This window comes from Acanthopagrus latus, chromosome 3, assembly GCF_904848185.1.
Source record: "Acanthopagrus latus isolate v.2019 chromosome 3, fAcaLat1.1, whole genome shotgun sequence".
Lineage (NCBI taxonomy): Eukaryota > Metazoa > Chordata > Actinopteri > Spariformes > Sparidae > Acanthopagrus > Acanthopagrus latus.
Window position 1 is genome coordinate 18,659,309 of NC_051041.1, and position 14,362 is coordinate 18,673,670.

Here is a 14,362-nt window from a genome sequence, read left to right on the forward strand (position 1 = left end):
CACAGTAGACTGAGCAATGTGCTATCTGTGAGATGATGTTAAAATTATACAGTAACAGCTTGTTTGTCGGGGAAATGGCGCTTCAAAATTGCATCCTGATTAATGCCAAATTCTTACAAACTCGTGTTTTGATCTGCTGCTCATGTGTGACGGTGACACATTTATGCATTAATGAGCGATGGAAACAAAGTGATGATCAGCCTCAAGCACGTACATGATCCATTTTAAACCCAAGTTGCAGCAACTGAGTATGGAAATTATCTTACTTGTGCAAACCCTTAAATCACAACTACAAACCATCACTTTAAGATTCATTTGTAAGTTCCATAGACTCACTGTTTTCCGCTTATATATATGATAAGAATTTAAACTTGCTCGCTTCAGGTAATCCATCACTCTGAATGTTTTGTCGGCCTCCCTTTTCCTCAAAGGTGTATTATCATCATGTGTTGATAATGCATTCACCAAGCGGGGACTGTTTTGAAATCCACGTTGATACATTTAAAGAGCTCCAACATCTGAGATTATTCACTTGGCAGCCAGAATAGAAACCATTTCAGTGCCAGACACAACCAAATTCAAATTCCCCTCTTTCATTTCATTTCATGTGTCAGCTCGTTCTCTGGCTTTGCTGTGTCACTTTTCAACACGGGGGTTTGAAGCTTTTACTGCAGCCTACATTGACATTTTTTATGTCAGCGTGTCCTTGAATGCACCAGCAGTACAGTCCCTGCATAAAAGCATTAGACTTACAGAATGAAAACGTTGTCATGAAAATAAAAGGTGACAAAGACTGATGATTCACAAAGCAGACATGTTGTGGACAAGATGTCTTCCTAAACCTAACCAAACCGAGTCTGACGTACAGAGAAACGCGTTCAGTTCACACGATCATGCACCATCCTGGTTTTGTTCCAAACTGACCAGTCACCATCCTGTAATGTCATAGCTTAGCGATGTGAGGAAAAAGACTGGAAAAATACACACATTGGAGGAGATATCCTTTCAAACAGATGTTTGATGTGTAAAATACATTATTTCAACCCAAACCATGTTCTCCTAAACTTAACCTAAGTATTTTTGTTGTCTAATCCTAATCAAGCAACAGAAAAGTGAAAAGAAACAGAAAATAAAAAAGTGAATTTAGTGTAATTTCATACATTGTAATGATGGTGGTGATATTCCAGGAACAACTGCAACAGGAGCTGCAAAGCATCTGGTTGATTGATCGGTTTTAATGAGGCTTTGTATTAATTCTTCAGTATGGTGAAAGGAGGCGTTTTATGATTGTGAAATATTGTAGAATATAATACAGGGTTGCACAATGTCCAGACAAGAGTGACTTAGTCATCGATTGACCAAGTGACTTTCTTTCTGCATTTGTTCGTGCACATTATGAGATATTAGAACCTGCTGTGATTCTGGAGGTCTGCGCTATTCTTGGAAAGCCTCTATAAACACTTCAAGGTCTGGTTTTTGTGCACAAGAGATTGTATGTGTGTGTGGATGTGTGTGTGGTCTAGATACTCCAGGAGTACCAGGTATCTGTGTGGGTTCTGGTGGAGCAGGATTTGATAATGCCGTGCAGCTCGATGTGATCGATCTTCGCCTGCCCTCGCTGAAACATCGCCATCCTCATCTGGGCCAAACCCGTTCCTTGTCAAATCAATTTTGCAATGAGGCCGACCATACTGTGCGTGTGTGTGTGTGTGTGTGCATCTGAACGTACATAGGGGTGCTTTCAACACCTTCCCCCAAGTCACAAATCACAGAGTCAGTGATGATGCCACAGCTGTAGATAGACTAACGAGGAGTACGTGAGCAGGTAACCACAGATGTTATTGAAAATATGTTCTCCACAGCGAGAAAAACAAGTGGCGCAAATGAGAGCTGAAGAGGCGCTGGTGTCTGCTCCGCTGTGCGTAGTGGGGGGGGCAATCCATTGGTTTTGCAACTGTAACCATCGATCACAAACGCAACACATCTTTGTGATGTCGTTTGTCTCCCCGCTCCACGCGTGACTGGAGGCTCTCGCTGGTGCTGAGCTGAATGCCCAACAGAGTGATGGCGCAGTATTTACCCTTGCATGGGATATCTATCACCTTCCGCTGTGTGATGTTGGATCAAAGAGGCACTGAGATGAACAGTATGTCAGACATGGTGCTGGATTAACGCCGGGACTGTGAGAGAGACTGGTGTTGTGTTTCTCACAGCTTCAAGCTGTTTTCCCTCGTGGGGAAATGAATTCCCTTAATGATTTTGCTCGGTGGCTTTAGGCATCATCTGACTTTTTCTTGCTGTTTTTCTCCATGCCAGAAAAAAAAAAAAAGTACTACTTAGTTTGTCATTGTCTTGTCTCTGCAGACAGATCAAGCCCCACAAAAAACAGCACAGTTTAAAGTTCGCATTTCTTACAGAAAAACCTGCCTTCTCTTATTCCCAAATGTCTGGTGGATCCATTTCAGTAACATATTTAGGCCAAAACACAGAAGTTCATGGTTAACTGGTAAGAACATGGCAATAAAACTGCAATACCTAATGTTGTCATTTCACAGCAGACACGCTCATACCTCTACACCAGAGATCCTGAGCTGGCAGAAGTTGATTGATAATAATAATAATGGTCATCATTAAAATGATAATAATGATACTTCTTATTCAAAGAACAAGGAACAACACATTATGAACAAGTGGGAAAAGAAGAACATCATCAGATATTTATAAAACTGAACAGACAGGAGCTTCTAAGCCGTCCTAGATCCTGCAACAGCAAACCAGTGAACATGTACACAAGTCACCCACTCTCTCTTCTCTCTCTTCTCTCCTGAGCCATCTACACGCCAGCTTCCAGATGATTTATGCATTATTAAGCCAATGAGATGTCAAATCCAGTAATATATAGTTTATTACAGGGTCACAGCTTGCAAACCATGCAAGTTAATGTCGTCTTGTGCTTTTCTGCTCCTTGATTAAGTTGTTTTTTGTGCCACAAAGTTAATGTTAATAAGCAGATTAAGAGTTTTTGCCCCTGTCACTTGCAGGCAGGGGAGTTTTGAGGTCACAAAATGCATAAAATTCTTTTTTAAAAAAACATGCGTTTAGTGTTAATTTTCAGTGGTATTGTTTTTAAATTTGAACTTGGACTATGTTGGTTTGGACCTGTTGTGATTTAAAAGGGGCTGTTGGGGTTGCAGACTTAATTTTGCATTAAAGAAAAAAAAAAACTTGACAAGAAAATAAATCAATAATTCAGTGTGTACAAACTCCTATAGATCAATGCCAGAAGCACTTAGAGCTTCCGACAGCTTGTAAGCTCTTGTGAGGAAAAACATATAACCTTTGAAAAGAACCCTACACTGTGCCTGCACTCCAGAAACAGCTTGGAGTTTACTTTGGGCTGAACAGAGACAGACATTTAAGGATGATGTTACGAGAATGTCCAGGACTAAGCAAGCAAGCAAGCGAGAGAGAGCGAGAGCGAGAGCGAGAGAGAGAGAGAAGTGTGGGAAACAATATAGTTACAGTTTCCATAACGACGGGAGCGACAATAAGAGGAGTGTCAGGGAAGGGTTTAAAAGGGAAAACTATGGAAGGGGAGGTGGACCCAAATGCAGTTACCGGAGGCCAGATCAAGAAAACAAATGGCGAGCTTTATTGAAAAGCTGATTGCAAAAACATGAGAAGACAAAACAGGGCAAAGTAGCAAAACAAAAACAACAAGGCAAAGTAACAACAAAACATCCAAACAAAGTAGCAAAATAAAGCAGTTCGACAAAGTGTAAAAGAAAAAGGCAAAGTACAAATCAAACATGAAAATCTTGAAACCAAAAACATACCAAACGGGACAGGAGCATGAACAAGAACATGGACAAGAACATGGACAAGAGCATGAACAGGAGCGTGGACAAGAGACAGAAAACAGCAAACAGAAAGCAATGACCAGACAAGGAGTGAGGGGAACACAGAGACTAAATACACAGACACTAATGACATGACGAGGAACAGGTGAGGAGAGAGAGGAGGAAGGAGGCAAGGTGTGATAACGAGGGGGAGGAGCACAGAGGAACAGACCAGGAGGGAACAAGACAACAGACAGAGGGAGCCAGAGGGGAGGACATAGGAGAAGTTAAAGGACACATGAGGGCATGGAAAATCAAAACATGAGACACAAGACATGGAAAAAACATAACACAAGACATGATACAAAGATGAAAATCATATACAAGAAACCAAAAACCAGACACAAGAACGAACAGAAACAGGAGACGTGACAAGGAGAGCAGTATTAGAGGTTGAGCCAGGGATGAGGCAAAAGAGAGAAAGACCGTGCCGCATGTAACGTGTGCGTGGGCGGATGCAAGGGTGTGGATTACGACGGCGCACTCACCTAACAGATGTAGACTGTTGCCGTGTGGAGTGTGTAAACAGGTGGGAAGGTTGGATGTGTTCACACATTCACAAAAAAAAAAAAAAAAAAAAGACACACTGCATGAATTTGCACCCAATTCTGTGCTTGGTTTCCTCAACGAGCACAATGTTCAACACACTCTGCAACGCCTGGAGGCGTGAAACTTTTGTTCTCAGGTGCAACTTTTTGTAGGTCCTCAAAATGTTGAATAAAAATAAATACATGATTTAATGGGTGGTACAATAGCAATGCTACTGTTGGAGAGTAATTTGAGCACAATAAAATGTTATTAGATTAAGGATTGATGAGGTTCTTCTCCTTTGCTTACTGCACACGCCTGCTACAGAACACAGTCTCCTCTCTGGGAGCTATATTACAAGTCTGTATTTACTTCCTTATCTCTGGTCTGTGCTCCTCCTAAACCTTTTTATGGAGGTTTGTGAACGTCACAGTGATTTCCCCATTCTCATATCGTTCAATATGGCTTTTATTTTCCGCCAGTTTTGTTCTTCCAGATGATGCCACAGAGCACGAAATTGCCCACTGATATAATCTGCTACAGGATGTGACATTTAATGGTTTTCGTGTGTGTCTGAGTGCGTTTGTATTATAGGCGTTCGCCCATAGGTGTGAGAATAGCCGTATATATTTAGACGAAGTGTTCCGCACGGGTGTACAGGATGGGGGTAATTTGGTGAGGACAGATCTCTGTCTGTCCCAATACATGAACACATACATCTTCAATCTCCTCCATTTTGCCACAGACTGTGGCTGCATCCTGGACCGCTGCATGGAGCTTTATTATATTTGTGCATCCACTATGAAAAAAAAAACAAAAAAACACAATGCACTTGGCTCTCTAATGGACCACTCTGTGGCCCGGCAGGAGTGGCTCCCGGCTTATTTACCGACCAGCACAACCTACCAGCACACCCCGCCCGCCATGAGTCCCCGGCAGCGGAGAGGGAGAGACAGGCAGAGGTAGTTTAGAGCAGCAAATGCTTTATCCAAGAGTGGAGGTGAAAGCCATTATCCTGCTGTGTTTTTACTCCTTCTCGATCTCTCCTTCCTCCATCAGAGCCTTGTTTCTTATTCCTACAGACGCTGATGATAACCGGCTTTTGACTTGCAGTATTTGAGGTTAAAAGGCACTATGTATTGTCCTCAGCAGCACTCTGCGAGAGCTTTGCACCAGATGTGACCTGTTGCTTTAGCTTCTTGGCTGTACTGTAGCTTACAATCGCGCCAAGTCACATTAAAGCGGTGGTCACTGATTTTTTTTTTTTTTTTTTTTAGCAGCACAACAAGCTGTAAGCATAGCACTGACATACTGTATAATTCAAAAATGTATATGGTATAAAATGTTTACAATTAACAATAATTATTTCATCTTTCTGGTAAATTCAACTCAATACACACTTCAGCTCTGTTTTGGTCTCCAAAAAGCCCCTGTGAAAAACATCTGGCTCTTAAGCTGCCAAACACTCTGCTATGTCCACCAGCTCGTCGCTCATTGCGAACGTAAGTGACCAACTAACAATTTGAGTGATTAATGCAGCTTCACAGTGAAGCACTGATAATCCACAACCTCTGACAAAAGAGGTCTCAACATGAAGGATGAAAAGCTTTATATGCAAACAGTGACCACTTTTACACAAAGAACTAATGATTTTCCTAATTAATAATAAGTGCTGCATTTATAGCTCGAGGATCAACTAATACTATACAGTTAGGACTGCTTCATTAGGTAGAATTAGCTCAAAGCTAACTAGCCCCAATCATGAACTGGACAGACGACATATTACTTTGGTCAACATGAAATGTTCAATGCATCTGGTTTATCTTGAAAATTCTATCACTAATTGGCACATTAAATTTGTTTTGTGAATAAAGTTGCATTACAGAAAGTCAACTAGGGAATCTTGCAATATACCTTAAAAGTAGAGAAAACACAGAACAAAATGAAAAGTTACAAAATGTTTAGAAGTGGTTTCACAAGGTTCTATTGACTTGAATGAAAGAAACATTTATCTTTTGTAATAAATCACGTTATGAGTTATTTTGCATCCACAGGATTCATCACTTACTTCTTCAATAATTGAGATATCCATGCACGACCGTAATACTTAATATGACGTCCTGGATCTACCAGCTAACACTAGCAGATAGTAAAGCATTAGTCAGTTACACTTATAAAAAATTCATGTTTGATACTTTAAACAACCCATCAAAATGATTTTGTCCCCTTTCTAAGTTAACACATTTTTGTTCCATCTTTAAGCATAAAGAAAAAAAAAATCAATGTGTGGTAGGATTAGAAAAAGAAACAGAAATACAAAACAAGAAAAATGAGAAACCAAGTCAACATTGTATTTTGTCTCAGGTGAAGAAAGAACATTTTCTTCTTGTGTGGAACTGATTTTTTTTTCCCTTTGTTGAGTTGTTTTTTTCTTGGTTTCAGCCATGATTTTTACTTTTTTTTTCTGTTTCTTTTTTCACATGTTTTAGATGGGACATGGGAAATAGAGTAAATAAAATATCACTTGCCCCTCAGTTCCTTCCTATTACACTGACCACCTTATTAGTGTTAAATCAGGGCCTGCAGAGCATTTGAGGCTATGATGTCACTTGTTGGTCTGTGGTAATCTGATGTGAGCTCAACAACAACCAAAGTGATGGAAAAGTGAGTTAAGGGCCATGAGATCTTGTTCCTGTTCAGCCCGCTCACAGACTGTAGTAGACCTGCTGTTCAGTCCATGTTGAAATCAAATACTCCATTTTCTGAATAACAGTGCACCATGTGGTCTCAGTGTAGGCTACGTAGCAACTCACTTGGCCAGAGATGTTCATCCTTCATATGCTTGCACAGTATGAAACCCTGTGGGCTGCACTGTAGTGTATTCAACACTGCAGGAGCATGCATGGAGGAATTAACATCTCATATCTAGAAAGCACCTTAAATACACAAGTTAACATAAAAGGCCGCAGGTCACGTGATCGGATAACAAAACAGTTAACTTACATTTGCAGGCTTACAAATATGCTCAAATGTAAGGGGAGGAAGTGAAATAAGCTCATGTGCAACATCACGGTGTCATCTGCTGCTGGCTACAATGTCAACTGACAGCTCTTTCAGGGAATACAACAACAACATCATTTGTGCCATTTTCCCAGCAGGCACGGCTTGAGACACTCACATTGTTCTATTGAATCTGTTGTGTTTGTAGTTGATGTATGCGGGGAGCGGGCCTTCCCAAATGGATTAATACCATAACCAGTTCCAGATGGCTGCGACATCTTGTTCCCCTTCCCGTGATCATTTTAATGCTTTATTGATTGTTGTTGTCCAGGAAACTGAATGCGTGCAGTACTGCTTATTCCTTTCACACACACACGCACACACACACACCATCCTTCATCACACACCTTCACCATTCCCACACTCTCCCATCCACAAAAAAACCCTCAATCCATTTTTCATGGCGCTCTGGAATGACTACGCCACGAGCTGATTGGACACACCTTTAATCCGCTCGAGCTGGAAGGATGGCGAGGCGCGCTCGGAGGGGGAATCAGAAGTGGACTTGATATCAACACCGAGGGCCAGAACAACCAGTGCAAGGCAGCAGTGTGTCTCTGGGCATTTCATCGAGCGTCATAAAGCACACAAAGGGGCTGAATGAAGTTGAACACATTAATAGATACACTCTCAGTCAGTCACATAACCGGTCTCACCGGTCTGAAACAGCTGTGCCAATCAGAGTTAGGCATGACAATAACATCTCAACAAATTAAGAGGCTCGTCTACAGGAAATCGCCTGGTTGTCTCGATGCTGCGCTGTAACATAAATCTGCAGCCAAAGGCAGATGGTGTTTTTTTTTTCTTTCTTTTTCCTTCCAGTTAACTAGATAGAAACAAATAAGGACGCATCATATCCTATAATGTGATACAGTGGCATAGTTGCAGAGTTTAACAAGGGGAAAAAAATATATAAATATTTTATATGGTGGAGTTGGGAGGAGCCTCACAGCCTGTGGAGAGGAGCTGGTCCGTAGTCTGTTGATACAGCAGTGGATATGTCATATCTCTGCCTGGTTGGCAGCAGATATCGTATCTTTTGTTTGACTCTTGATGACTTTTTATGACTTTTTAAAAGTTGTAAAAGCTAAACAGCATTCTGAGTCAGCCCTTGTTGACAGACTCATCCGACTGGCAGCAGATTGACTGATTGTTGCACCAGAATCAGACATGATCCTCAGCACCAACTCTGAGGCCCAGTTTCCACCAACAACACCCTCCACGCTGCCTCAGCTGAGTGAGCCTCCCACCTGTGCTGCTCCTAAAAAAATACCACACATTTGGGCAAAGCTAACGTTAAGGTAAGGAAAACACCAAACAGCCAGAGCTGTGATAGCTCAGGTCGTCATGCTGCAGCAGAAATAGGATGCTAAGGAGTCATAATTCAATATGTTCAGTGTCATTGATCTATGTCATTGAAACATTCATGATGTTGTCTATGTCTCCCGTCACATATGGAGCATGGATTGCTTCCAGGCTCTCTGGCTCGTGCAGTGGTTTTCATAATTCACAGATGGGTCTCTTATGTGCTCCATGTTGACTGTATCGCTGTGTGTCATGACTGCTCCAGGTAGATTAGTCAATGTGTACGTGGGACTTGGCACCTGTGAAGGCTGGTTTTATAAACTGCTGTTGCTTAGAAATGCAGTCAAAGCCCGGATTGACGGAACACTCACATGCTGTTGCATAGACTGAAGTAATATTATTGCTTACATGCATTCAGACGAGAGCAAGACACATTTTCAAAGCCCTCCTCTTGCAAAATTAACATTAATTCCTTCACAGCAGCCACATTGATGTATGTTCTGTCTTCCAGGTTAGATTCACCTTAAAACAAAACTCATTTTTGGAAATATCCTCATTCACTTTTTTTGGCAAGAGTTAGACTAAAAGACCGATACAACACTCGTTAAAATGTAGCTAGAGTGAGCGGCAGCTGAGCTTACCATAGCATGAAGACTGGAATCAAGAGGAAGCAGCCGCAGCTTGCTTGCTGTGGACCTTAAGATAAAGCTGCAGGATATATTGCATCACGTCTCATTGGTTTAATCCAAACAAAATCAAAGTCTAAAAACAAAAATTCACCACTTCACAGGGGGTTACTGCCCAGGCTAGACCAAGTTGCTAGGCAACCGGCAATGATACAGTCACACTTTCCGTGAAGACCACATCGATAGCAAGTGAGGAGGACAATCATAGCATCACAACTGCACTTCTAAACATGCTGAATACTTTCTGATGCACTCTGCTGCAAAACATTAAGGATGTGACTTATAAATCAAAGAAGTATAAATCATAAAGTGCTTCAGATGCTTTTATTATAAACTAGAGGTTGACTGGTGGTGAGGTGAGTATGGGTAGACACAGTGTATTTTAAGCCCCAGCAGTCAGCCTCTGGATTATAGTTAATAAAACACATCCATGAGACACTTAAACTTGCAATTCATTATATGTGATATCTAGTGCTTCTTAGCCCACTGTAGACATGATGAAAGACTTCTGGAAATTATACACGAAAAAATGCCACAGCTTAAAATCAGCTCACACAGAAAACTACCAGAGCCGTTACAGCTTAAGGTATTGTCCGTGTGGGAAGGGGAATATCAAAGAATATATTGCCGTGTTGACAGCGGGTCCCGGTGGTTATTCCTCTTCCATTTTTTTTGTCACTCCCACCTCCACCCTATCTCACCCAACCCAGAGCGCAGTGTCCGTGGGAAGTGTAATTGACTGCGCTCTCTCCTTGCTTTTATTTTATCCCCTTGTGGACCGCAACAAGGCCTGTTACCTCACTAAACAAATCAATGTAAGGTGTAAAAAAGTAATGATGTGACGCTGAACTCTAACACCCAAAGCTACGGCCTACTAAATCAGCCCCGGTGCTCAGCAATTCCCACTGAGTGCATGATTAAGCAGCGCTGACTGAGGGGGGCTCAGGAGATGTTTGGGTCATAACTCAGTGCTGTCAAGGCATCATGAATGTGTTGAAGAAAATAAGAACATAGTAAGGCATCTAACTTGGCAGCAATCCACTCTCTCTGGCCAGCTGTGTGTGTTAGCAGCTAGTTTGCTGCTTACCTTAACACATTTGTTAAATGGCACAATGAAGCCCTAACGAATGTCCACTTGCTCCGTACTTCTGCAGGTGTGCTTCGTGCTAACTGGTTCAGCTGCTGAACGAGAGGCCGTCACTGCTCCTGTGGCTCACTTGCTTTCTGGGTCAGTGGCTGTGTGCTTTTTGCAACTGGCGTAGCTGCTGAACGACTCAGGGGTTGTCAGCCACAGCGTATCTTTGTCATCTTTAAGATTTATAGGCAAAATATCTCACCCCTTATTATGTTTAGCTGTCCATACTTCATCAGAACACTTTTCTAACACTATAGAGTGTGATACTGTAATACCACTGAGCTTGGCTACATTGACTTGATGGAATGGGGGAAAAAAAGGGAGGAAATAGTGAAGAATACTCCTTTCAGGATATTAATACGTTGGTCTACCAGCTCCACACAGTGTGGAAATGAAGTCACATTTGTGACAGTGCCCATCAGCCTGTAATGGTGACATTATTACTGCTCTCTGCTTATAAAACAACTAAGTGCAACAGATGTTGACTTCTGAAAAATCAAAACTGAATGCATGGAATGGAATCCTTCATGAAGCCAACTTTTCTCTATAATAACTTTATTGGTTTCCATCAGTCTCATCTGGAAAATGTGCATTTTGTAGAGTCAAAATACTGCTCTCTTTGTGAATTAAATCCTTTCTAAATACAAGTACACTGACATGACAATACAGCTTTTACAGTGATCTAGTATATTCTTTCTGGGAGGAAGCTGTAGGTGTCAGGTGATTGACAGGAAGAAAGAACAACTGCTGTACACAGTTATTGAATACATCACAACATAGATACTGTGGAATAATGATAAAACAGACAGAAACCTTGGCAAAGGTAAATGAGGACTTCATGTATACCTTGATGGATTATCCAGTCCAGGGGCGATTTTTAAATCACTCAAATAGCATCACCTCAGAGTGGAGGGATTCATTTCAGCAGATACAACTCGGAACAACTGAGAGGAAATAGTGAGGAAGTGTTGCGATCCTGTAAAGTGGCTCGATGCAACACCTGACTACTTGTGCCCACAAATATCTGTGAAAGTCAAAATTTCATCACCTGCAAATCATTGAATGACATGTTAAACATGTTGCTTCTCATTTTTATAACCGTGCTTGAAGAGGAGGTCTGGTTGTCTGGTGGACAGTTAGCTTGCAGTTTGACTTTTCGGTGTGTGGAGTTTGGATTTCTGTACCTGCAGAGTTGTCTTTGAATGGCGGTGTCAGTTCAGCATGTGATGTCTTTCTGCAGAATTACAGTTTTCATCAAGGTGTTTGCAGATGTGTTTGCATTAAAAACATAATGATTTTGTCTCACATTTATTCCCTATATATTTATAACAACATGTCAGTTAACCAGCGATGCCCTCACTGTTGGCCTGGTGAAGATGTAACAGTTGACATGCACCACAACTGCCTTATCTATTTTACCTTTTCAGGTAGCTGGATTGGCGAGATCATCATCACCAATGTCCAAGGAGGAAGTCTTGCGGGCGCATGCTGTAGATGAGACAACCAGCGAGAGGTGTGCCTGTTGGCTTTGAAACAATAATGGTGGTTCCTCAAGCGCTGTCAGTAAGCCAGAACTGGAGATATATTTAATTGAAAGAAGAGCAGAAATTGGCACCAAAGGCTTTTATCAGTGGAAAAGATATTTTTCTTGACTGGCTTTGGCAATAGTTTAATTAACCAATAGACTGGTGGTGCTGCCCTGATCTGATGGCTGAAGTTGGCTCCCAGTAGACAGTGAGTGACAGATGGTTCATCCAGTCACCTGCAAAATATTTTATATTTGCGTACCCTTTTCCAGTGTCTTGTGGCAACGTTCCAGATGCTTCTGGCATGTCGGGTCAGAATCCAGCAGTAATCACAAAGGACTTTTACAGCAACATGATGTGATTCTAGATGTTTTCACTCCTAAAACAAGACCAAGCCCTGCTCAAGTTCTTTGTATAATGTTTTTTTTTTTTTTTTTTTTTTTTTCCTGGGCAGTACTTGACCAGTTCATTCTGGAATTCGTAGACACATTAAAATTAAACACCACCCACAGATGCCCAGTGTCCTCCCCAAACACAGCCTGTTTACTGAGGCATGGCAACTGCGTGCTTCAGCTCCTTTGTTCCGGTGGGTCTGGCAAAAGAAGCACTGTAGTTTAATTTTTAAAATGCATGTGAAATTCCAACAGAAATAGACCTGTGACTGAAAAATTGGACCAGGATTGCACCAGGATATTTTTTTGTCTCTGAGACCGAACGGATAATTGAATGAAGCTCACAGCCAAATGGCAATCTTCAGATTGTGCTTTTTATAAGCAACCGTTTGTGTGATTCATCTAGTGTCTAAAAAGGAATTTCTGTAGTGGCTCCTTCTAGCAGGGGTTCAATTTCTCTCATTGCTGCTGTCTTGCATGATGTGGTTGAGATGAGTGGAGGGCGTTCTTCTGCTCAGCGTGTTTCATTTAAAAAAAAAAAAAAAAAAAAAAAAAAACAGAGTACAGACCACAGTATCCAGTCCTTCAGCTGCACTCGCTCCTCCTTTGCTGAGCAACATGTGTCCGTGCTTGATGTCATCTTCGCTGCTACCCGCTGCTAATTACGCCTGAGCAGTTGTACTTGGAGAGCAAAAAGCTTAAAGGCAGAAAGAGAGTAAGATAAGAAGAGAAGCACAATGACAGTGGTGTGTTCATACACAGGTGTATAAGTGAATAAATTTGACTACTGTGACAGCACGCGTGCCCACTGTGCACTGTTCTGCTGAAGGCTCAGCATCTTCTAATGAGGGGCTTCCCTGTTTGGCAGGGGGTGATGGGGGGGTGGTGGCTCTTTCACCTCTGTAACCTGCTGAAGTCCCCTCTGTGCTAATGCTCTGCTGCACACTGAGGTGCTCTGCTGCACACACTCATGCATATGGTTTAATTAGAGGGGCAGGCGTATGTCTCTGCTGCAAGGTACCTGCTTGTCAGATTAAAACCAGACAACTGTTTTATGCAACATTATGTCTAATTTCCCTAAATAGTGACTATTAAAGAGGCAATAAGTAAAGCTTTTACTGCCCCGTAGAAGAAAATGGCCTAAATATATCGGTAAGGGTTGAATAGGCTGTTGATTAACATCAATAATTCAGGATATACTCCACCGAATGCAGACGCTTCTGGCTTTCAAAACCCATCTTTTCCTCCAGCCTCATCTATTCCCATTTTCAGCTCTCATTAAGAAATGCTCTGCAGTCGAAGCATGTGATGTATCAACTGCAACTATCAGCAAAGTTCACACGCTACTGTTCATGATCTACTAACAGGTTCCATTAGCTTTAGAGCAGGGGTGCCCCAGGACTGAAACATAAAGGTGCACCGCAGTCCAAAAGAACGCACCTATTGTGATGTTAACATGCAAAAATGGTACAAGAATCCCAAATTAACGTAATCAACTGGGTTCTTCTGCACTCTGCCCGTAATGATCAGATTAAAAAATTATAATTATATTGGCATAAATAGCATGAACATTATCATATATTTTGTTATGTTATTATTATCAGTATTTTGCTTCAAACATCTGGTGTAAACCAACGCTGGCCTCTGGGCCTCACTTCTGGCAGCCCTGCTGGTAACTATTTTGGAAGGAGGACGTGAAAGCCACAATGGAGTCTTCTGGTTCTATGTTAGAAGACTGTTGAACCGCTGTTCATTTCCAGCATTCTGCTAGAACCCTAATAGTCTGAAAAGTATCCCATTGGAATGGAAACCTGTTTTTATCCAACAGCAA

General features: G+C 41.7%; 1 long non-coding RNA gene across 1 annotated transcript; it reads right to left on the bottom strand.

Moving 5' to 3' along the window:
- Nucleotides 1-11,489: 11,489 nt before the first annotated feature.
- LOC119016426 lies at nt 11,490-14,106 on the bottom strand. The gene is made up of 6 exons (XR_005074147.1): nt 13,972-14,106; nt 13,101-13,228; nt 12,402-12,518; nt 12,033-12,187; nt 11,798-11,847; nt 11,490-11,637 (listed from the first exon to the last, which is right to left on the bottom strand). It is a non-coding gene; the product is annotated as an uncharacterized LOC119016426 (long non-coding RNA).
- Nucleotides 14,107-14,362: the final 256 nt, after the last annotated feature.